Source organism: Biomphalaria glabrata, chromosome 2, assembly GCF_947242115.1.
Source record: "Biomphalaria glabrata chromosome 2, xgBioGlab47.1, whole genome shotgun sequence".
Lineage (NCBI taxonomy): Eukaryota > Metazoa > Mollusca > Gastropoda > Planorbidae > Biomphalaria > Biomphalaria glabrata.
In genome coordinates this window covers 7,608,440-7,632,297 of record NC_074712.1, presented here as the reverse complement: position 1 = coordinate 7,632,297, position 23,858 = coordinate 7,608,440, and the positions used below count along the sequence as shown (strand labels likewise).

The following is a 23,858-nucleotide window of genomic DNA, read 5'->3' as shown; positions in this document are numbered from 1 at the left end:
TTCAATATAAAACAATTAATTAATTACCACGAAACAATTAACTAATTGTTGTTGTTTTTTTTTCAATTGCTTCAAGTATGCTCATCGTCTATGAATAATTGTGCGAAATTAAAACTTGATCCGAAAATGGGAATTGGGAGGGAAAAAAACAGTATAAAAAGAAATAAAGGGAATAACGCCGATATAAAGCCACAACTCCCAATAACGAGCACTTATTTCCTTTGTTAGATGCGAAAAAAAAATCAGTATACAATAATTAGTTGTTTAATTACTTATATTGATTCATGTTTTGTTAGGTATCACACATCCAATTACAAAGTTTTTACTTGATCTATTAAGTGAAGAAAAAAAAATTAAAACAGCGGTTTGAAGTAGTCTCCCTTAACTCAACACAAGTTATGTTTTATTTTAAGTATATATATATATATCGTGTTTATTGCTTGTTTATTTTCGTTTTGCTTATGTAATATGTTAACTCTTACACTCCGGCTGAGCCTGGAAATATGTTATGTGCCTACGTTTTAACGAATCTATTAGACAGCTGTTCGATACGATGATGTTTTAATGAAGTGATGCTGTTTTAACTCTCTCTCTCTCTCTCTCTCTCTCTCTCTCTCTCTCTCTCTCTCCGCATTACAACGTCCTCATAGACCAGTGTACTCTAGGATTTCATCAGCTATTATCTTTTGGTCACGTAGGGTGTAGATTGACCCAGGGCTTGACGTGGACGCTGATAGAGAGACTAGTACGCTATGTCCACAAGTTTTCCCCTTGTACTGTTTGCTTAGTCTCATCTTCGCCCTTCTCCCCCTCCCCCACCCCACCCCCCCACGCTAGACCGCTCCACTTCTCTTCCCCGCACACGCGCAGATACGAATTAACCCATTACCTTCAAGCTTTTTTTTTTTGTTGTTATTGTAACAAAGGCGTGTCTTTTCAAACCTCGTGCTCAGTTATTATCGTGACTAGTTCGCTGAGGTAATTGTGTACATTGCCAGAGGGTCAAGTGTCAATGTGCAGTCGACACTGTAATCTACAGTCATGTTGGAAACTAGAAGTAAGTTACTAATACTTGAAACGTCTGATAAGGGTTAAAGCCTGGTCGGGATGGCTGCATGGTCGTGCGGAATGCGCGCTGGACTGTCGTTTGGTCGTGTCGATGGTCCCGGGTTCATAACGTCATACCCTGCCCGCTGCCATCCCCCGTCGTCCTGCGGAAGGTTTGGACTAGGAAGTAGAATATCTTCAACTCTGAAGGAACATCCGAAACATATAACACATTTGGAAATTCAGGGACTGATTTAAGTACATGTAGGCTTTAATAAAACACTTAATAATAATAATAGTTCTGTCTAAAAGCATACCACATTTTAGAAGAAAGAAGAAGAGTACTTGTACTTTTTCTTCTTCTCATTTTCATTCGTTAAAAAAAAAATATCTTATTATTGCCTTCGACTCGGGAAGGTCTCAACCCCTCGGCCATATGAGAGATTGGCTCTTTCCTGTCAAGGATCCCCCCCCCCCTTCCATGAACAAAGTGATCATTTTATCACACCCGTTTTCATGAGTCACGGCTCCTTAAGCCGACGTGTCAGTTTCTCCAATAACGCGATGGCCGGAAGCCGAGCACACAAGGGGGCGCTTCTTATTCCTATAAATACAATGTACCGTCGCGTACCTTGGGAGAACTATAACCGCCCGTAAGAATTCCCGCTGGGGAACGGGGCGCCAGATGAAACTGTTAGTGAACCTTTCTTTGTTCGCTAGAAACAGTGGTAGCCCACTGGAGGCTATGTTCGCCCTCACTCTTAGCCAACATATTGTGATGACGCCATTTCTTTGATTTAGATTGTGCATGCAACTTAAGGGGGACATGTGTTTGTGTGTGCGCGCGTGTGTGTATGTGCATGCGTGTGTTATGACTTGTTAAAGATATCAAGAAATAAGAAAAAGAAAGATAACTTTGTTTATTTTGAAAATATCAGCTATCTTCCCTTGGTGAACATCTTTGTAGAATTTTATGTTTCAGTCTTTCATCTCTTTATTGTCTTGAGCGTCTTTTCTGATATAGATAGATAGATAGATAGATAGATAGATAGATAGATAGATAGATAGATAGATAGATAGATGATAGATAGATAGATAGATAGATAGATAGATAGATAGATAGACAGATAGACAGACAGACAGACAGACACAAACTTACATACATACATACATACATATTACATACCGGGTACATACATATATATATACACTTTTTCATGTGGCTGTGTAGCCCTATTTTGGAGAGACACTCCTGTCCACATATATTGCAATGTGGCTTTCGCTATGGTGGTTGAGGTACCGGTTATGTAATGTACTGCACGCTTTTCTTCTAGAACTGAGGCCCATGTTTTCTCGCTGTCTATAGCTTTCTTGGTCACCGTCTCTCTCCATCTATTGCGGTCTAAGGCTATGTCTTCCCAATGGTCAGTATCAATGTTCACTGATTTAAAATTAGACACCGACAACGACTGCGTCCGTTGATTTCTTAAACACACACACACACACACGCACATATATATATATATGTGTGTGTGTGTTTGTGTGTGTGTGAGAGTGTATTTGTGTGTCTGGAGAGAGTCGATCTTTAATATATATATATATATATATATTATCCTTCCATATTTTTTTCTTTCAATAAAGTGTTTATCACTCTTTTTCTTTGGTACACTCACTTTCTAAATGTCGTCCTCTCTCTTTCGCTCTCTCTCTCTCTCTTTCTCTCTCTCTCTTTCTTTCTTTGATACTGTATTCTGTCATATCAGAGGATCTGATCGCTGTTCGACTTCCTGCCAACCACAGCTCCATTCCATTTATCTCATCCTTCGAGATTCCCCCGCCCCCGCCCCCAGTCCATCTCATTGCCTTGTAATGTTACAGAGATGAATAAATGATCACATCATCCTCTTGTACGACAGGCAACGGAGTACACTATAGGTGAGCCTCAGCCTGGCTTCGTTGATGTGAACAGGTCGTTTTCATCGGCCTGGGCGAAACGACCCCGTCAATTTAAGATTCGACTAAAAGGCCCTTTAGACACGCAACCATCTGGCAGGGTCCTATTTGGTGAGGGGCCTTAAGACAAAGAGCCCTATTTGAGGATTCACGTTTTTAGCTAGCCGTTTGAAAAAAAAAAAGTAACAGTCGGAGATCATCATTCCGAAACAGACGAACATGCTTTACTCCTTCCCTGGAGTTACGTCACTGAAAGTAAGAGGAATTGTAACTTGGTCGTTGGATTGTAGCACAAAAATTGCTAGTACAACTAAACCAATGAATGGGGGTGTTCTATTTTTAGCGGTCCCCGAAAAGGGAAAAGACGCTATTGGTTTTTTGTGGCTTGTCTTTCCGTCCGTCCGTCCCGTTTAGATCTCAGAAACTAGAAGAGAAAATGAAAATCGGACATCATGATATTTTAAATCCTTCAAAGTTCTGATGCAACGACTACTTTTTTCTTTTCCGAAAGTGAACAATCTAATTTTTAAAATTATATATGCAAGCAGATTTTTTGAAAAAATTACACCACTTTTCAATGAAAAACTACAGGGGAGGTAACTTTAAAAAAAAAAAAGTCATGGACTTCTTCATTAATAATTCTAGCTTCATTCATAGATTCGCGCATTGGTACAAAAAAATTGCATCTAAGGTCACAATGGTAAAAGTGTCAATAGATCATTATAAAATATATTTTCCATTTATTAACTAACTCATTGAATAGAATACTGATTCAAATGTTGTTTAAAAAAAAGAATTTTGATACGAACTTCGTTTTAGTTATAACTTTCAGAAATAATAAACTACTTTTATAGCGCGCAGTTTTGAGATATTCTCATTATAGGGACCTACACATGACAGTTTAAATAAGACTAAATAGAGCCCAGGCCAGATCTAGATATATTTCTAATATTAGAAATGTATTGATAATTTGAACAAAATTTTAATTATTAAGGCAATAACTTATCTTCTGACAGCTTAGGGGTGTAGATTTATTATTATGTAAACAATAGTATCACATTAAGAAATGAATCGGATATGAACAGCATAGTACACAATTACCCGGTAACAAAAGGCCTACTATCTAGGTCTAGTAATTTTAAGATTAAATGTGTACATTCATACGTATTCTAGTCTAGATTTGTGGATTCTATATCAAGATTCTAGACTAAGATCTAACTCTAGTTCTACACTTAGATCCAGAACTATACAAAGACTTAGATCTAGTTCTAGACCTAGACTTAGATCTTGAATCTAAATTTAGATCTAAAACGAGGTCTAGATCTAGGTAGATCTCTGTCTAGTTTGTATGACAAATGACAATGGAGATATTAATTTTTATTTGCGAGGGGAAAGTCTTGTTAAGTCATTTGTACACAATTGTAGCTTAAAGTAGGTCAAGAATTATTTTTCTTCGTGTTGCCAATTTATCTAATTTTGTTACAAGAAAAAATCTTTTTTAGTTTCTCTTTATTACATGTAACATGTTATTAATTTTGAATGTATGGAGAAGGTTAATAATTATTATTTTAAAAAAATAATAGTGTTCGCCAAACGAATATGTGATGATGTGGCTGAGGGTTAAAGCACTTGGAACCGAAAGTCCCGAGTTCCAATCCTGGTGAAGACTCTAGGTGGACCACTTCCGTGGCCGATTTTGAGTTTGTGCAATATTAGAACTTATACTAACTTTTTTTTTTTGTGGACAAATTTAAACAGAAGTAAAACATGCACAAAATTGAACAACTTGAAATATAAATAAACAAAATATATCACATTGCAAAGAATAAAAAAGCAACAAAAAAACAAAACAAGCAAAATACAAAATACATATATATTTTTTTCAAACAAAGCTAATACTAAGTGTATCAATTAGTTTTGACCACTCATGTAATAAAGTTTGTAAAAAGCCTCAGACGACAATCTATAAATGGGACTAATTCAGCTTATACCACCGCTTCAGTCAATTCCGCTAATACCACCACTTCAGTCAAGTTCTATTTCTTTCCATTGTTTGATATACCAACTAAAGTAATTTATCAACAATAAATAGCTAACTTATTGGTTAATTTTTGCTATTTCTTTCTTATTTTGTTAGGTAAAAGAAATAATTGTGCAAATTTACAGCTTGTTCCGAGATTGGGTGTCGGAGAAATAACGTGTACAAACTTTTGGTCAGACACAGACAGACAGACAAACAGACAGAGTTGATAAAAGAGTTGTAAAAAAAAAAAATACACGTCTTAACTCTTTCGTATCTCTAGATCGTCTGTCGTTTTTCCCCATACATTATAAGGAGCTCCGTTTATATTTCATCATTCTACACTGCACAGTCTCTTCACATCACCTAGGAAACACACACACAGTTCACACACTCCATAACAGGAGAGAGGGTAATGTGTGCGGTGCACTTCGGCAGACACCAAAATGATAAGAGTTCAGGAATAAAAGAAAATATATGCGCATACTTTATAGTTGTGCAACAATCAATTGACCAAAACAGATCACATGATCACATTGCTTTGTGTTTCAACCAAAATAACGTTGTTGGTGGTTTTAGGAGGGGGGAGGGGGATGGCAGGATAATGCGGGTCATAGCATTAATTCATCCCACCGGCTGACACCACACCTAGTGACGCTTCCGCCTTTCCATTGCAATCTTTGTTGCATTGTCGGATTCTTAGTGGTTCAACGGATCTTTTTTTTTTTTTTTTTTTTTTTTTCATATCATTTGGCTATTACAGCTGTCAGCAAGCTTAGTGTCGAAATATAAATCAGAAATTGACTCCCCCCCCCCCCTATCCGTTTAAATTTTTCCTTTCTGAAAAAAAAAACAACAACAAACTCTAACATAATCAATCAGGAGTTGTCAGAGGTATTCTTTCTCCTCCCCCTTCCCCCTCTTTTTTTTTTTTTTTGGTTTTGTTATGACTTATAGTCTACTTTATTTCCATTATTGACTAAGTTTTAGAAAGCATCAAATGGATTGGGGTGGGGGGGGATGATGTATTCTGGGAGGAAGTTATGAAAGTAAAGGTCAAAGTTGATTTGTTCCTATGAACTGAAGAACGATACATAAACTAACAAAAAGTAGGAAGATAAAAAACAAATATTGAGATAAATGACAGAAGCCTCTACCGGAGAGGCAAGAGAGGCTGGGGGAGGGCAGCAGAGGAAAAGGCCATTTGGGTTGAAAGTGTGTGCGTGTGTGTGTTGATGTTTGGAGAGGAGGAGGTGGGAGGGAGGTAGTGTGTATGTGGACTTGTCATGTTTACCAGTTCAATAAAATAAAGACACTTGAGAAATGTCCAGTGGCTGAGTGAAGGAGAGAGAGAGAGGGGGGAGAGATAGATAGAGGGGGAAGGGGCGTGGATGGGGGCGCATGATGACTTGTGCGTGACAGGGAGCTGGTTACAGGAGATTACTGGAGACACATCTACCAACAACATTCATGTTCCCATCCCTCTCACTCCAGCTGCTGCTGCCCCTCCCCCCAAACAGATCACAGCGGTTACATTAAGTTATGGGGAAACTTAGCAAACAATCAAAGGCCCTTAGACTCCTTTCTCTCTCTTTCTCTTTCTTTATCTCTCTCTTTCGCTCTCTTTCTCTCTTTCTCTCTCTCTCTTTTCTCTCTTTCTCTCTCTTTCTCTCTCTCTCTTTCTCTCTTTCTCTCTCTCGTTCTCTCTCTTTCTCTCTCTTTCTCTCTCTCGTTCTCTCTCTTTCTCTCTCTTTCTCTCTCTTTCTCTCTCTCTTTCTCTCTCTTTCTCTGTCTCACTACCTCACTACTACAAAAGATCGGTATCAACCCTAGTGTCACAAAATACCAATCAATCTCCGGTCACTGTGTGTGTGTGAGAGTGTGTGTCCTGTAAGACTAATCATTAGTAGAAGGTGAAGTGAATTTCTACCCATGAAGCTTTGTCCGTGTATGTGTACGTGTGTGCAAGTGCCCATGTGTTGTGAGACAAGGGCAGCAGTGGAGTATTGTAACCCTCTCTATAGTAACTTTTCACTTGCCACTAGTTCATTTAGTCAGCTGCGTCTCTGGAAAGAAATGTGAGGACCGCCCTGAGGACACCCAGCAGGGACGACACCAAAGTGATACAACTTCAGAAGCAACGAATTATACACAAAAAAAAGGCAGTTGTGTACCAATCAATGAATCTAGAATCAGATACAAGCAGAGCCGTAGTAATGGGGGGGGGAGGGCAAGGGGGCGCGATGCCCCAAGCGCCACCCTCTGGGGTGCGCTACACGCAGCCTATATTTCTATGCGATGCTCATGGAAAATGGGGAGGCGCCAATAAAGCACCTTGCTCCGGGCGCATGTCTTTCTCACTACGCCTTTGGATACAAGGTGTATGTTTTAACAAAAAAAAAATGAATAAACCAACAAAAGCTAATCGCACCGGGTGGCATCAACCCTAGCGACGCTTCTGCCTTTAGTAGAGCTATTAAATAAAATACATTTGCCGTTAACAGACTAGGTAGACTATTGCCACAACGGGAGATAAGTCACAATGAGAGGGGCGATGCACAAAGAGCAAGTGATACACATTAAAAGACAATGCGAATTGAGAGCCATGCACAATTGGAGATGATGCACGTTTAGACATGATGCATAAAGAGAAAGCGATGCACAAAGAAAGACATGCACAATGGGAATACGATGCACATTTAGAGGCGATGCACAGTGCCAAACTGTAATACATTTACATTACAGTGTTCCCACTACATTCTAAACTCAGTAATTGTTTAGGTTTGTCTAGTTCTCAAGCGTCATGTTATAAATAAAAAATTTGCAGACGATCCGACTGAGAAGAGGATTAGTTATCGTCCCTGAGTCCAACACCTCCAGCGAGACATCGTGTCACTGATGGCGGCCTTTATTCCAACCTCTCAATCATATTGCTGACATTTAGAAAGATTTATTCTGGGCTGTATCATTTACACTTGTGACATTTAGGATTACAACAGGCCTACATCTATAAATTTACTGCCGGAGTAACTGCAGTATGAGTTTCAAACGTTTCATTACCTCACTTGAAACAAATTCTCAAACAAATGTAACTAATGGTGTGGGGTAAAATGACCAATTTTGAGCCTTCTAAATTTCATGCAATAATATTTAAATGTATAAACACAATATCATTTTTAAAACTAATTTGTAGAGTAGACATATTGCACTACTTGCATAATAAATTTGGGCTAAATAAATATAAACAGGCCATAGAAGCTTAGAGGGGGCTTTTCGTCCCACCTTACCCTAATTAAGGTGAGCAGACGTCCCGACTTTGGCGTGAAAAAAAAAAGGCAAACTCGTCGATTGAGAATAGAGCAGAATTCGTTCGGGCTATGGAAAGACCAAGCGGTTTGTTCTGAAGCCTTCGGTGGAGTGACTATTTAACTCTTTATATCCGTCCTTATTTTTCCACGTTCTGACATGATTATTCATTTTTCACATTTGTACATTCTACCCTGTTATGATTAAACTTCAATAACATTTTTGTTTGTAATTTAAAAAATGTTACTTTTGCCACTTTTGGTATATAATTATAGGAGACTGCATGCTCTTTTTATATAACACAAATTAAAGTTTATAAAACCAGAAACTAATTTAATTTATTTAATAAGGTCAAATCAACCATGGTATCGTTAATTATTGATATTATGTGATCTGTTATTACTTTTTTTTTAAATTAAATTACATATGATTTATATTATCTCTCTCTATATATATAATATATTATTATATTATACGATATTATAAAGTATTAATATGATTCAAATGGTTTATCATCCGTATGTCAGGATGGCCGAGTGGTCTAAGGCGCCAGACTCAAGGATAATCACAGTCCTTCCCATGATTCGTGGGACTTGGGTGTTCTGGTCCACGAATGTGGGCGTGGGTTCAAATCCCACTTCTGACAATTTTTTTTTATTTGGAAATCAAATTTAAAAAAAACAAGATTACAAAGAGAGTTTGTGTTACACAAACTCAGAGGCGGCCCCCGTCGAAGTCGGATCCCTGTCGGATCTGCATATTCGCAAATAATATTCAAGAGGTGATTTAATTTTGATGTAAAATGTTTTACACGTTTCGGATGTTCCTTCAGAGTTGAAGATAATTACTTCCTAGTCCAAACCTCCCGCAGGACGACGGGGGATGGGAGCGGGCAGGGTTTGAACCCTGGGCCATCCATAAATCTGAACGACAGTCCAGCGCGCAAACCGCACGACCAGGCAGCCATCCGATGGTCAAAAGTAATAATGTTTCAAAGATTCATTTGCCGTAAATTTAAATTTAAATTTAATAAAAAAATAGTAGATTAGTTTTAGTATATTAAAACATTACAATATTGATCAAAACGTTTGGAAATGAAAATCTACACATTTTTTTTACACTTTAAGTTTAGAAATTGAAATTCTACATCTTAATCTAGTCTATTTTAGTCTAAACTAGTTTCTAGATCTAGACTCTAAAATAATTTTAATTAGAATATAAATCCAGATCTAGATATACTGTAATAAAAATCTAGATCTAGTTTAAAAAATCTAGATTAGATCTAAATCAAGATATCATTCCTTTTTTAAACGCGAGTCACATAACGAGGCTTAATAAACATTACTATACCGAGCATGGGCGTAGCCAGGGGGGGGGTTCTTGGGGTTCAAACCCCCCCCCGAAATGAAATCCCCCCCCCCCCGCAGGGAACGGAATTAAGGGACTGATTTTTGCTTTCATTTTGTTTATTTTAGGTGAGATTTTAATACTAAATCATCACTTACCACAGCACAGCCGAGGCAGTTTTGAGTTAAAAACCCTCTACCAGGGGGTTTTGAGTTTAAATCCCCCTACCAGGGGGTTTTGAGATACAAATCCCTCTACCAGGGGGCTTTGAGTTTAAAACCCCCTACAGGGGGTTTTGAATTTCAAACCCCCTACCTGAGGTTTTTTGCAGTTAAATCCCCCTCTTCTATAAAACAAAACAAAAAAAATGCAAACAACAATCCCCAAATTCCAACAGCACAGTTGAGGAAGATTTTGATTTTAAAACCCCCTCCAAAATTTACGATAAACCCCATCTTCAATATAAAAAAAGCAAATTACACACTCAAAATTCTATGAGCGTAGCCAAAGGGGTTTTGAGTTTAAACCCCCCTCCCCTCCAGTTAGGGTTTGAAGCTAAAAAAGTACCTCTTCAATATAAAAAAAAAGCAAATTACACACTATAAAATCTATGAGCGTAGCCAAAGGGGTTTTGAGTTTAAGTCCCCCTTCTCCAGATGGCTTTTTCTTTAAAGTTTAAAACCCATCCAGATGGTTTTGAGTTTAAAATTCCCCTACAGAGCGTTTAGAGTTGAAAACCTCTCTCTTCAATATTATTTTAAAGCAAACTACAGTCACCAAATTCTATGATCGTAGCTAAATGGGGTTTTGAATTAAAAACAAAACAAAAAAACTCCAGAGATTTCTTAGTTTAAAACCCCTCAACAGATGATTTGACGAAAAAACTTTCCTTTTCGATATAAAATCTAAAGCGAAATACAGGCATGTAATTCCAAGAGCGTAGTCAAGAAAGGTTACAAATTTCTACCAGTAGCTTGGGCGCCATTAATAAAGTGTGAATAGTGTTCTGCCAAAATTGAAAATCATTAAATGTGTCTCAACAAAGATGACTAAGACAGATTTTAGGAGTCAGTCATAGAGATCGGGTCTAAATCAAAGAAATCATATGCCGAACTGTGAGTCGAATTTTTAGTAAGGTTGTGACAGAGCGTCGCATGAGGTTTTGCGGGACATGTTCTCACACAAAATGAATTACGCAAAATAAGAGTTGCGGAAACAGCTTGCCGGAAAATGCGCCGAACGGCTCGAGAGGGTCTAAGTCAGTAAGAATAGCACATTAGGTTTTTGAAATAAAACTTTTTAATAGCAAGATAATGCACTGTAGATACCTCAGAATATGCATTTTGTTGGCTTTCAATACCAGAAATAGTGCTCGGCGGCGGGGCTTCGCCCCGCGCTGGGGGAGCGCTGCGAACTCCCCTAGACCCCTTTGCTAGCAGGGAGTCTACAATAAACAATAAACGTCTTCCGAAAGGGTCAGAATGTAATAAAGATTAATTATGTACACACACACACACACACATATATATATATATATCTAATTTTTTTCCGCGGGGGGGGGGATCAGGGGGGGGGAATCACCCCCCCAAACCCTCCCCGAAAAAAAATCCTGGCTACGCCCATGATACCGAGTTCTTTTTTCATTTCATTTGAAGAATTAATTCCATATAACGTCAGAGGGAAAAAAAAACACTACGTCACACGGCCTAGCTAGACTAAAAATCGCCTTCATCTATAAGAGCCATTTATCGAGTGTTCATAGACTTTGGTGCACCGAGTGCGTTCTTTAAGCATTTCATTTAAAGAATTCATTCCATATGACGTCAAAGGAAAAAAAACACTACGTCACACGGCCTAGCTAGAATAAAAATCGCCTTCATCATTACGAGCCTTTTATCGAGTGTTCATAGACATTGGTGCACCGAGTGCGTTCTTTTAGCATTTCATTTAAAGAATTCATTCCATATGACGTCAAAGGAAAAAAAAACACTACGTCACAAGGCCTAGCTAGACTAAAAATCACCTTTATCAACACGAGCCATTTCTCGAGTGTTCATAGACATTGGTGCACCGAGTGCGTTCTTTTAGCATTTCATTTAAAGATTTCATTCCATGTGACGTCAAAGGAAAAAAAACACTACGTCACACGGCTTAGTTAGACTAAAATATGTTTTCATTAATACAAGCAATTTTTTCGAGGGTTAATAGACATTGGTGCACCGAGTGCGTTCTTTTAACATTACATTTAAAGAGTCCATTCATATGACGTCAAAGAAAAAAAATTCCATTACCTCACAATAGGCTAGTACCGGTACCATAAAAAAAAATGTCTTTATTTACACGAGATATTTAACGAGGGTTCATAGACATTGGTGCACTGAGTTCTAATAGATATTATTTAAAAAGGATCAAAGCCACATTGTTTTTGCGTTTTGTCTGTCAGTCGGTCTGTCCGTTATCTTGATATAAAAAAAACAACTAAAAGTTATTAAAAATTGATTAACCTTTATTTTACCATTCAAAACATCGCAATAATTTTTAGGTATGAACACAATTGAAAAGTTTATATAATAGATTGTTCCGGATGTTTGTATAAATAGTAAAAGAAAAAGAGAATTTCAGATAAATGTAATACCGTTAATTAAATTTTTTGGATGGTCTCGTATAAAAATTAGATGTACTACAGCCACGTGGAGAGATTTTCATACCTTACTTTGGTGTTTGGATTCTGTTTTCCTTAAAAATCGGAACATAATATTAACGATAATTAGATTTTTTAGTGTTTTAGGTAGAAAGTTAAATGTACTGTAAGAGAGTAGTGAGTTAAAATATTTTTCATAAAAATCCGTAAAAACATTATTTCGTAAATGAGAAGATTATTTGTTTATTAATTAGAAGAGGGAGTTCAAACAATTATTTGTCGTTAGTAGATTTTTAAATAAATTCGGAAATTTCTGGCGACGATTTGTAAGAAACAAAATCCGGAACTTTCTTTATCGATTACAAAACTTCTATGTTATGTTTGTTTTACAAGAAAATTAAATGTCTAAAAAGTAATTTTCAGTAATCAATTCAAGTAAATTACTTTTTTTAAAAGCCTTATGCGATTTCAAACAATCATTAGGCATAATTCATGTTCTATAAAACAATATCCGGAACATTTTTACACTTAATGAAATATAAGTCAGTATAGAGATTATGATTTAGCATTAATATGCTATTTACATAAAAAACGGAACAACATATTATTGATAATGTGTTTTTGCAACGTTTAAGCATGGAAATTGAATGTAATATAAGTTAGAAGAGCAAATAAACATTTGTTGGCGTTGATTAGTTTTGCACAAAAAAATCCGGAACAATCAATTTTAGATACTTAAAACTATTGAGATGTTATGGGAGGAACATTAAAGGGTAAATCAGATTTTCAATAGCTTTTAGAGTTCTAGTTTTTTAAATCTAATCGTGACGGACAGACCGACCAACAGACAAAACGCACAAAAATAAGCTTCTTTTATTCGGATGGGGGCACTAAACAAAAAATAAATAAAATCTGATTTTTAAAAAAAGTTTAAGGAATTGGTTTAGCACCTGATCATGTTGCGACGTTACGCTACTGCACGAAAATCGCTGCATAAAAAGTCCATTTAAAAAAATGTGCGTGATATTTACATACAAAGTTCATTATTAGCCTTTATAAACAAACAGAAATGTTTTCTTTTAATTTTAGCAGCTAGTTGACCAGAAAAAACGTCTTTAACTATTATTTGTATTTGTTGTAAACATTTCCTGTACATTTTAAAAATATATTTGACTTAGTGATACTGAAAATACACAAAAATTGTCCATCTTTGTTAGCATATTGTAACATTGCCTCCCTTACATTTACGTAATTGTTTTAGAATTGGTGTATTTTTATGAAAAAATCGCTTGCATAATTAATTTTATAAATTAAACGGTTTGCTTTTAGAAAACCAAAAGTAGCCGTTGCACCTAAACTTTTCAAGCCGGATTTAATGATGAAATAATATTTTTCATATCTCTTCTAGTTTTCGAGATCTGAGTGTGACAGACGGACAGACGGACAGACGGACAGACGGACATTTTGCACAAACCTAATAGCGGCTTTTTCCCCTTACGGGGGCCGCTAAAAATTTAAGACAAAAAAATATATGTGTAAAAGAGAAGTGACGTTTTCTACATTATTTTACTGTATTTTTGTTTGTTTTCGTTTTGTTTTTGTTTTGTTTTTTTTTACGCTAGCTTTGTGAGACGACGGAAAAGTAAAGTCCATTTTGAACGGTCCAATTTGAATGGGGCATTTTGATTTGTCCAATCTGAATGGTCCAGCTGTGCTTGTGATGATGTCATGTGGATTGATGGCAGCGCCCTCAATCTTCGCGCTCACCCGACATCACATCCATTAGTCCATGTCCTTCATTTAACCTTGAAAAACATTAATTTTTTTTTTTTGGGGGGGGGGGAGAGGAAATTTTTTCTCTTTCTCCTCCTCCTCATCTCCAAGCCAACATGTTGACCCAACGCACACTGATAACAAACAACTTCTCACTCTCAAAAAAAAAATGCTCTTAGAGAAACGACCCACGTAATGAATGAGAGCAAGTCGGAGGAAAAGGGGGTGTTTCATTTGAAGAGAAGAACTGTAAACTTACAAACAAAAAAGTTGGCGAAGTAAAAAGAAAGTAATGACATACCAAATCAAAGGCGACCCCTGCGGCTCAGTCATTAGTCATTTGCATTGTACAAAACGCAAACTCACATCTAAAGGAACATGAAATGCACTAAAATATCTGAACTCTCTATACTGTCTGTTGTATTTATGTGTATTTTTCTGTTGTGTTGTCTTTATATGAGAAAAGAGTCCTTGTAATCACAACAAATTTCCGTAAGGATCAATAAAGCAGTCTTAGTCTTAGTCTTAAATTGCATTCACCACAGTGACCATGAATTGACCAAGAACGGATCCTAAGTCTCATCAACACTATACTGGAGTACTATGCTCCTTTAATGACTTGTTTTGTAATTTCTCATTAAACTGCATTACCTCCCTTAATCATGTAGAAATAGTATACACATTTTCTAAAGCCTGCACATCTATAAGTCGCTAGCGATGCACTGGTAATAAGCAAGGGTTGGGAGTCCATCATTTTGCAGATTGGGCTCTATATTGTTGGATTTTTTTTTATTTTTTTTTTGAGGATATGGTTGGATTTTTGTTACAGCATATTGTTGATTTTTTTAAAGGATATTGTTGGATTATGGAAGTAAAGGTGTGTGTATTATTTTTTTTTATTGATAATTTATTGTGCCGTTATCTCTAGCCAATAAATGAATACTCTATTGATAATATGAAAATGTTTTAAAAATGGTAATCATGTACGTGTATAATAATGCAAACTTGTAACAAACAGCTGTCCATGCTTGCCGCATGGCAATACGTAGACGTTGCGGTACTCTCGAGCTTGTTAAAGGCGAGGGTGTAGTTACATCAATGAAGTTGATAGTCTTTCTTGTGGCAACTGGGGTAACTTTAAACAGTTTAATTTAATTTTAAAAAAAAAGACCGTTCGCTGCTAGCCATAGACTTTGGTGAGACATTGGCAGTACAATTTGTAACCTTCAACAACCAAAAAAAAAAAATTATTTCTACAAAATATATTCTAGTACTTCAACGAAACCAATTTCATTGAAATACTAAATTTCGATTGCCTCTATTTCAACTTAAAGTTCCATTCCATTTATTTCAGAGTTGCGGTATCCCGTATGCTAGGACAAATTTGTACAAATACTCCTTCTTCCCTAGTGCTATTAGTGCATGGAATGGGTTGCCTGAGCTATCCAGGAAAACCAGTGACTTGGCAGAATTTAAGTCATTGGTTAATATGCATGACTGAATGCATGACGTGCTGGGCGTAATCATCTTCTTTTTTTGAAGTAACGTCTGTATTATATAAGATAAGATAAGAGTGCTTTTACGCAGGATCAATTAAATTTTGACTACACTGAGCCTGTTTTAGTTAATCCTCTATACTGAGCCTGTTTCAGTTAATCCTCTATACTGAGCCTGTTTCAGTTAATCTTCGTTGCTAATATGTTTAATGATCCAAAGTTTCATGCAAATACGAACAACAGTTGATGAGATCTCTTCATACATAGATACGTCAGGTATTTTCTTCTTATAACAATAGATTTGGGGTGCATCTCAACACTCCAGAATGTTGGACTTGGTCCTCTCTCGTCTGCTATCTAAAGGTCATTTCTTCAGTTGGTGTGTTGGATGGGGGGGGGGGGGGGGAAGGGTGTCTGATGGCAGGCGCCACGTGACCATTCTGGGGATTCGTACATCACGTGTTTTATGACGAGCGGGCAGAGTCGTCTGCCAATCAAACACACACGCATACACACGCTAATTTACACATTCGGACTGCTGCCTGCACACATCTATTATATGCCCTGTTTATGGGTAGTTGTCTTATTCGTTGATATGGGGACCCGTAGAGAGGGGGAGATACACACCACACACATTTGCAGTCTTGAAAGATTTAAGGATTTAAATTTGATTTCGTCCAAAATATATTTTCAGATACAAGAGAAAAAAAGAAAACATGGCGAAAGGAGACAGCCGAAAGATTTATGAGCGCCACCTGTCATAATGGGCGAGGGTCTATTTTTAGCAACAGTTGGTTTGGTTTGGTTTCTTTGTCCCGGGTCCCAAGTGATTGACCTCATCAATGGGTATGTCTATCATCTGGCTTTTGAATGTCTTTTGCTCTAGCCCCGCAAACCAAATAACAATAATTATTATTATTCTAAAACTAATGTGTATCGATTTCAATTACCTTTAACTTTTCTTGAGTTTTGTAGGTTTTATTTGGGTTTTAGTTAGGTTTTAATGAGTTTTGTTAAGTTTTATTTAAGTTTTAGGTAGGTTTTATTTGGGTTTTGTATGGATTTATTGGGATTTTTGTTACGTTTTTATTGAGTTTATTCGATTTAAATGTAACTATGTATATGCAAAACACGTACGTATACAATGTTTGTGAGCTATGTCGTGTTTCTTGAGACCACAACACTCTAACCTCGACCCTGCTGAGCCAGTCATGTAGTTTACATAACATTAAAATCTATGCATTTCTTGGCATCTGAAATGTATGCCAATAGTAAGCTTCGGATGGAGATGGATATATCTAAGGGTCTAGAGATATAATCTTTTTTGATGGCTGGCATGGTCGTGTGGTCTGCCTGTGGACTTATCGATTGTCCCGGATTTGAACCCTGCCCCCCTCCCCCGCTATCCCACAACCGTCCTGCGAGTAGTTTGGGGTAGGATGTAATCATATTTATCTCTGAAAACATGTAAAACGGAAGGTAAACAAATACCTGAATGACTTTTCTGCGTTTAGTATCCAGTGTTATGAAGCAGACGCGGTCTATAAATTTCTCATGCTATTCATTTCTTAAGGGCGCGGTGGATGAGTGGTTTAGCGCTTGGAACCTAGGGTCGAGGGTTCGAATCTCGGTGAAGACTGGGGTTTCGAATTTCGGGATTTTTAGGGCGCCCCTGAGTCCACCCAACTCCAATGGGTAACTGACTTTAGTTGGGGAAAGTAAAGGTTGGTCGTTGTGCTGGCCACATGACACCCTGTTACTTAACGGTTGGTCAAAGAATCAGATGGCCTCAACATCAACTACGCTATAGACTAGACTAGAGATATATTTTCTTGTTATGCTTCAATATTGCAAGAAGTCTTTCCAGTGAGATTTCTCAGCTGTGCACTGCACAATCAACTTCGTCTATAAACATTTTCAAAAAAATTATAGCGGTCAGACATATTTGGCAAATAAGTTGGATTTTTTTTCCCAAAGATATACTTAACTGTGAAATCGTTTAAGCCGTTTTCAAAATACCCGTCCATTGTCCATGTTCCAGTTTCCACGAGACTTTGCAAGCTAATAAGAGGAATTGTAAAAAGAAGAAAATGAGATTAAAGACACAAATAGTCTACTCTAGCGTTTTATTACTCTAGCATAAAGTCTATTTTCAATAGTTTTCAGAAGTGGGTGGGGACCTCCAGTGCACAAGTCTTGCCCAGGGACTCTCTATATTTAAAGCGAGGGTCATGCGATCAAGTTCCAGTGAAAGGTACGATATTTCTTTTTTCTTTTTTTTTTACCAGTAGAAAACAGTCGGTTATAGAGAGCAGGAACACGTCGTAGGTAGGTCAATGTGATCTTATAGAATATAGAGGGTCAAACTAACATCACATTATTGTTTCACAAAAATTTAAATGAAAGAAAAAAAACATTTTAAGTAACAGCCCCTTCCCCTCGGCCCCTCCCTCCATCAACCATCAACAAACTGTAAACATAATGAGAAGCCCAGGACAGTGGAGAGACAAAGAAACAAACAAGTTTTCAAACTGTTTGCCCACTCTCTATGTCATTTGTCATCCGAAAAACAATTTTGACAGCTGGTGGATGACATTGAGGCCATTATGAACCTAGCGCGACACGTGCTGCTCGTGTCATCAGCGCATTGTTTATTATCAGCTCTGGACAGTACACAAAGAGAAAAAAAAAACTTTTTTTAAAAACATGTACACTGTCTATATTTACAGTACACTAGATGAACTTGGCGTACCGCTGGTTTAAAGAATATTCCAAACAAATATTTTTTTTCTCAATGTAAAATATATAAAAAAATAATTATGTGTGATGTCTAGCGTTCTGTAGGCGCTGAACTGTTTCTGTGACTTTAACGATTGTGGGGCCCTATGCGAGACGGATTGCGCGGGGCCTAGTCTGTGTAGAGATAAGACTAATAAGTGAATATTAAAATTTTGTAATAGGGAATAAATTCGTCTGTACATTTTATTCATTCTTTACTAAATACAAAATCTCGATCAAATTTACTTTACGAGCCTTGTGTGTAACGAGTCTAGCGACTTCATACAGCGTAACATGAAAATTCTGTTTCCCACATAGATCACGCTCAATAGCAGGAATTGCCAAATGTTTCAATCTATCTTCGTGAATTGTTGACCTCAAGTAATTCTTGATTAGTTTGAGGCACGAGAAGCTTCTTTCACAAGATGCCACGAGTTGCGGGTATTTTTAAAATATTCCGAGTGCAACAAAGTAATTTCGGAAAGTAGTGTACCTTTCATTAGTAGACAGATAAGCTAAATTTTCTCTCTGGGTTTTGGCGGTATTTGGTAAAACATGCCTTGAAGATGACATAGGTTGCAGTGGCCTAAGGCAGGCCCTGACTGCGACTATGAAGCAGGACATTTTGGCGACGCCGTTTTTGTCGCGGTGGTCATTTTGGCTATGGACGTTAAAAATGGTAGTTATTTATCTTATATTATTATTATTATAAATTGCTTAGAATACGTCTTTCAAAAGATTAATACTTTTAGTTTGATTTTCTTTTGACGCCAAAACGTCAAGTAATGATGAGACAACAGTAATCAGAGGTGGACTTATAGGGTGGTGACCTAGGAACAAGCGAAGGACGTAATCATCTTCTTTTTTGAAGTAACGTCTTTATTTTATAAGATACGATAAGATAAGATAGTCAGACATTCCGACAGACCATCTATAGCATAGACAGACATTACGACAGACCATCTATAACACAGACATTACGACAGACCATCTATAAGATAGAACGACACTACGACGTACCATCTATAAAATAGACAGACATTATGATAGACCATCTTTAAGATAGTTAGACATTACGACATACCTTCTATAAGATAGACAGACATTTCGACAGACCATACGTTAAATAGCCAGACATTAGTAAAACATATCGACCATCACAAGAGCCAGAAGATGGACACTTCTTACAGAGATTACGACAATACAGGATTGTCAGACATTAAGATCACTTAGGGCAATCACAAGACAGACTATTGACCAAGACAACAGACACTCCCTTGTCCGCACTAAAACGCTTAGATTTCAGATTCCATGTTTGAGATAAAGATAGATTTTTTTTTTAAATTGCGTATTAATCTTTAAAAAAAAAAAAAGTTAAAGTAATCGTGACACCAGATTTTTTTAAAATAAACACCGTATCGATTTTCTACCAACAAAGTAAATCGATTACTTATTAGCGCCATGCATAAAATTCAGCAATCGATACCCAAGTGAGATAAAGGTTAACGCAATCCCGACACAGTCGACACACACACACACACTCACTCAGGCCACTCACGCACACACATACACATGTATGTAGCGTGTTGCCACTAAAATAAACACATCCCACAAGCCTTAGCTTTTATTGCTTCCCTACCCCGCCCCTTCGTGTTCTCTATCTCTCTATCTCACTTTCCCTCACTCAATCCTCGTATTTTTTAAATTGCATGTTGTTGTGTTTTTTTCCCCTCCACTCACACAATCTGTCAGCACTCAGCACGTACAACCGACACGTCGCATATCGTCTGCAGAGCTCCACCTGACGACAATTAACCGACGCTAATTAGGTCATGAAATCCCGCCAATGCTCATTTTGTACTTTGGAGAGGGGGGGGGAGAGATAAAGCAACACATTACTTATTATAGACGCACTAAGGAACACCAAATGTATAGAAAGTTAAGAGGATAGGCCAGCGAAGGGACTAGAATACTGTAGTTACGTTGACGGTGTAGCGCATGTTGCGTTAGAACTATGTAACTTGACTAATAAGTATAATACTATGTTACTATGTAACTTGACAAATAAGTATAATACTATGTTACTATGTAACTTGACTAATAAGTATAATACTATGTTACTATGTAACTTGACTAATAAGTATAATACTATGTTACTATGTAACTTGACTAATAAGTATAATACTATGTTACTATGTAACTTGACTAATAAGTATAAAACTATGTTACTATGTAACTTGACAAATAAGTATATTACTATGTTACTATGTAACTTGACTAATAAGTATAATACTATGTTACTATGTAACTTGACTAATAAGTATAATACTATGTTACTATGTAACTTGACTAATAAGTATAATACTATGTTACTATGTAACTTGACTAATAAGTATAATACTATGTTACTATGTAACTTGACTAATAAGTATAATACTATGTTACTATGTAACTTGACTAATAAGTATAATACTATGTTACTATGTAACTTGACTAATAAGTATAATACTATGTTACTATGTAACTTGACTAATAAGTATAAAACTATGTTACTATGTAACTTGACAAATAAGTATAATACTATGTTACTATGTAACTTGACTAATAAGTATATTACTATGTTACTATGTAACTTGACTAATAAGTATAATACTATGTTACTATGTAACTTGACTAATAAGTATAATACTATGTTACTATGTAACTTGACTAATAAGTATAATACTATGTTACTATGTAACTTGACTAATAAGTATAATACTATGTTACTATGTAACTTGACTAATAAGTATAATACTATGTTACTATGTAACTTGACTAATAAGTATAATACTATGTAACTTAACTAATAAGTATAATACTATGTTACTATGTAACTTGACTAATAGGTATAATATTGTTACTATGTAACTTGACTAATTAGTATAATACTATGTTACTATCTTACGATTCACGGGGGGGGGGGGGGGGAGAGACAATGTAAAGGTCATATGTTTGTATGGCCGAAAGTTAACGAGGGTGTCGTATGACCTGCACAACGACTAACCGTCTTACTTTACCCAGTTAATGCCAGGTACTAGTTTGACTGACCACCGCAAATTTCTAAGTCCCTAGTCTTCCATATCGAACTTGAGACCTCTCGGGTCAGAAGCCCAGCGCTACCCACCCTCAAACTAGACTAAACCCCCAATGCAATCTTTTTAAAAGAAGTTGAAGAGCATCGTCATAGAGCTGAGGATGCTATAATGGTGGGTGGAACAAAAAAAAGTTCGATTAATACGTTAATTAAGTTCGTTCTCAAAATTGAGGCCAATTCGAAAAACAAAATTGAGGTCAATTCGAAAAACAAAATTGAGGTCAATTCGAAAAACAAAATTGAGGCCAATTCGAAAAACAAAATTGAGGTCAATTCGAAAAACAAAATTGAGGCCAATTCGAAAAACAAAATTGAGGTCAATTCGAAAAACAAAATTGAGGCCAATTCGAAAAACAAAATTGAGGCCAATTCGAAAAACAAAATTGAGGTCAATTCGAAAAACAAAGTCCAATGTGCATGCTGATTTGTAACATCTGGTCCTACAGCTTAGAGGATTCAGTCCCCCGTCACTTCAGCCTGGCGCCTCCGGGAGGTAGATAGGCTAAGAACGCGACGCGCACAAGGTCTCTCCGAGATACATTGGGTGAGCCGGTCACTTGGAGGAGGGAATGGAACAAATACCCCGGTAACCCATTCCAAAAAGTCCACCACGCCTTTCCTTAAACGAGGCCGTCATAGAAGAGCAATAGGAGTGGCGGTCCTCCCTCGGAATGTGTCGGTTACAGAGGAGGAATATGAGGCAAAGTCTCCATTGGACGCTCTGCCCTGGGCTGCTAACACGAGAAGGACCCGTTCGGGGGCGAGACGTTCCCTGTACACGTTGGGGTTCCCTTCACGGCCAATGGCCCTTACTGTTTGGAACCCTCAGACAGAATTAAGAGTGAAGAGATCCTGGTCCAGGACTGGTCGTTGGATAAAAGCCTTTCCATCGATAAATCGGGATAATGGCGCCTTCGGCTGCGATTCCCTTCTGGACTTTATCGAAGGTCGTACGAGCTTTAAGTCAAAACATGTTATGTTTCAATAGAAACTTGACGCTTTTAGTTTTTCAACGGTGTTTCAATGGCCACTGCATGCTTATTTCAAGATAGAGGCTTAGCAGTTCAAGGGAAGTCACATAACAAAGTAGCTTTTACCCTAGTGAGGTAGTTCCGGATCTCTTCTCAGTCATGTGGGTGTGTTGTTTACATTAATGACCTCATTGATTTCATTGTAATTTAAACATGAAAATAGTCTAGATCTAGACATCTTTAAGTAATAAGAAGTATGTTACAAAAATTCACTAATTTTCATGATTATTTAGTAGGACTACTAGAGCTAGGCTAGCACTAAATCTAGATCTACATTTTATCATAGGAAGATATTGTCATGTATAAGACCACAGTCACGTGAGTTTTTATAAAGTAGGTCAGAGATTCGGAACTACCTCATTCTGTATCTCCAGATCTAACTTTAGTGGAAATCGTAGGAGCGATTCACTTCCAAGCCGGATTTACTGTAGGCAACACAAGATACACCTAGGGTTCCCAATCAATATTTAGAAGAAACATATAATATCTAACCTTCTAATGGGCCCAATTCCCTAATAGTTTGAAGATACTGAATTCTAGCTACTGCACTATTCACATTCATTATCTTGCCAACATTAAAGCAACATTTCTGTTTTTCTTAGATACTGTCTCAGGACTCGCCAAGACCTTCCTACAAAGAGGAGACACGAGTTAGCTACTAGGTGAAGATGGTGTAGAACAGAGAGGAGTGACAGAAAACTGGGGAGCAGATGAGCCAATGTCTGGTTACACTGGTTGAGCCTTTTTTTTTTAATATCCTTCGATATCTATCAGATATTTGCAAATAAAAAGAAATATTTAAACCAAGTTTGTATGAATGTTTGTTATTTACAGAAATCAACACAGTTTGGCCAATTTTGACGAAGCTCGACATAAATATTCCTTAGATGATTCTTTCCCATTTTTTTATAACTGAACACTTTGCACATTCTGAGTATTTAGCGGAACAATTTGCTTTATTTTTAGAGTGATTAATTCACGTGGCGGCCTATTCTAGTTAATTATTCCTGTAGTTCTTGAAAAATCTATTCAAGCCTCGCGGAACACTAAGGCTCCGCGAAACAAAGTTAGGGACACGCTACCTTAGATCATTGCGTAGACTGTAGAATATTTTAGGCTCTGCCTCATCGTGGCGCTCGTGTGGAAACGACCATTAGAGGAAGTGGTTAGGCTAAATGGGTAGCAACAAAAGACTCCCGTTGGGATGCCCACCTCTTGCACGGGCGGGGTTGTAAAAAAGTCCCCACAAACCTGTCACACATCCATGCGCTGTTCCTCAAAGGGACCGTTACATAAATGGCGAGTCCCGCACAGTTAGCTTGGTATAACG

At 37.2% G+C, this 23,858-nt stretch overlaps 1 long non-coding RNA gene and 1 other non-coding gene across 2 annotated transcripts; both read left to right on the top strand.

Annotated features, from left to right (window-relative positions):
• Window positions 1-905: 905 nt before the first annotated feature.
• LOC129924460 (uncharacterized) lies at window positions 906-23,342 on the top strand. The gene is made up of 3 exons (XR_008776397.1): window positions 906-1,057; window positions 17,743-17,837; window positions 23,131-23,342. It is a non-coding gene; the product is annotated as an uncharacterized LOC129924460 (long non-coding RNA).
• Trnal-caa (transfer RNA leucine (anticodon CAA)) lies at window positions 8,849-8,972 on the top strand. The gene is made up of 2 exons: window positions 8,849-8,886; window positions 8,927-8,972. It is a non-coding gene; the product is annotated as a tRNA-Leu (tRNA).
• Window positions 23,343-23,858: the final 516 nt, after the last annotated feature.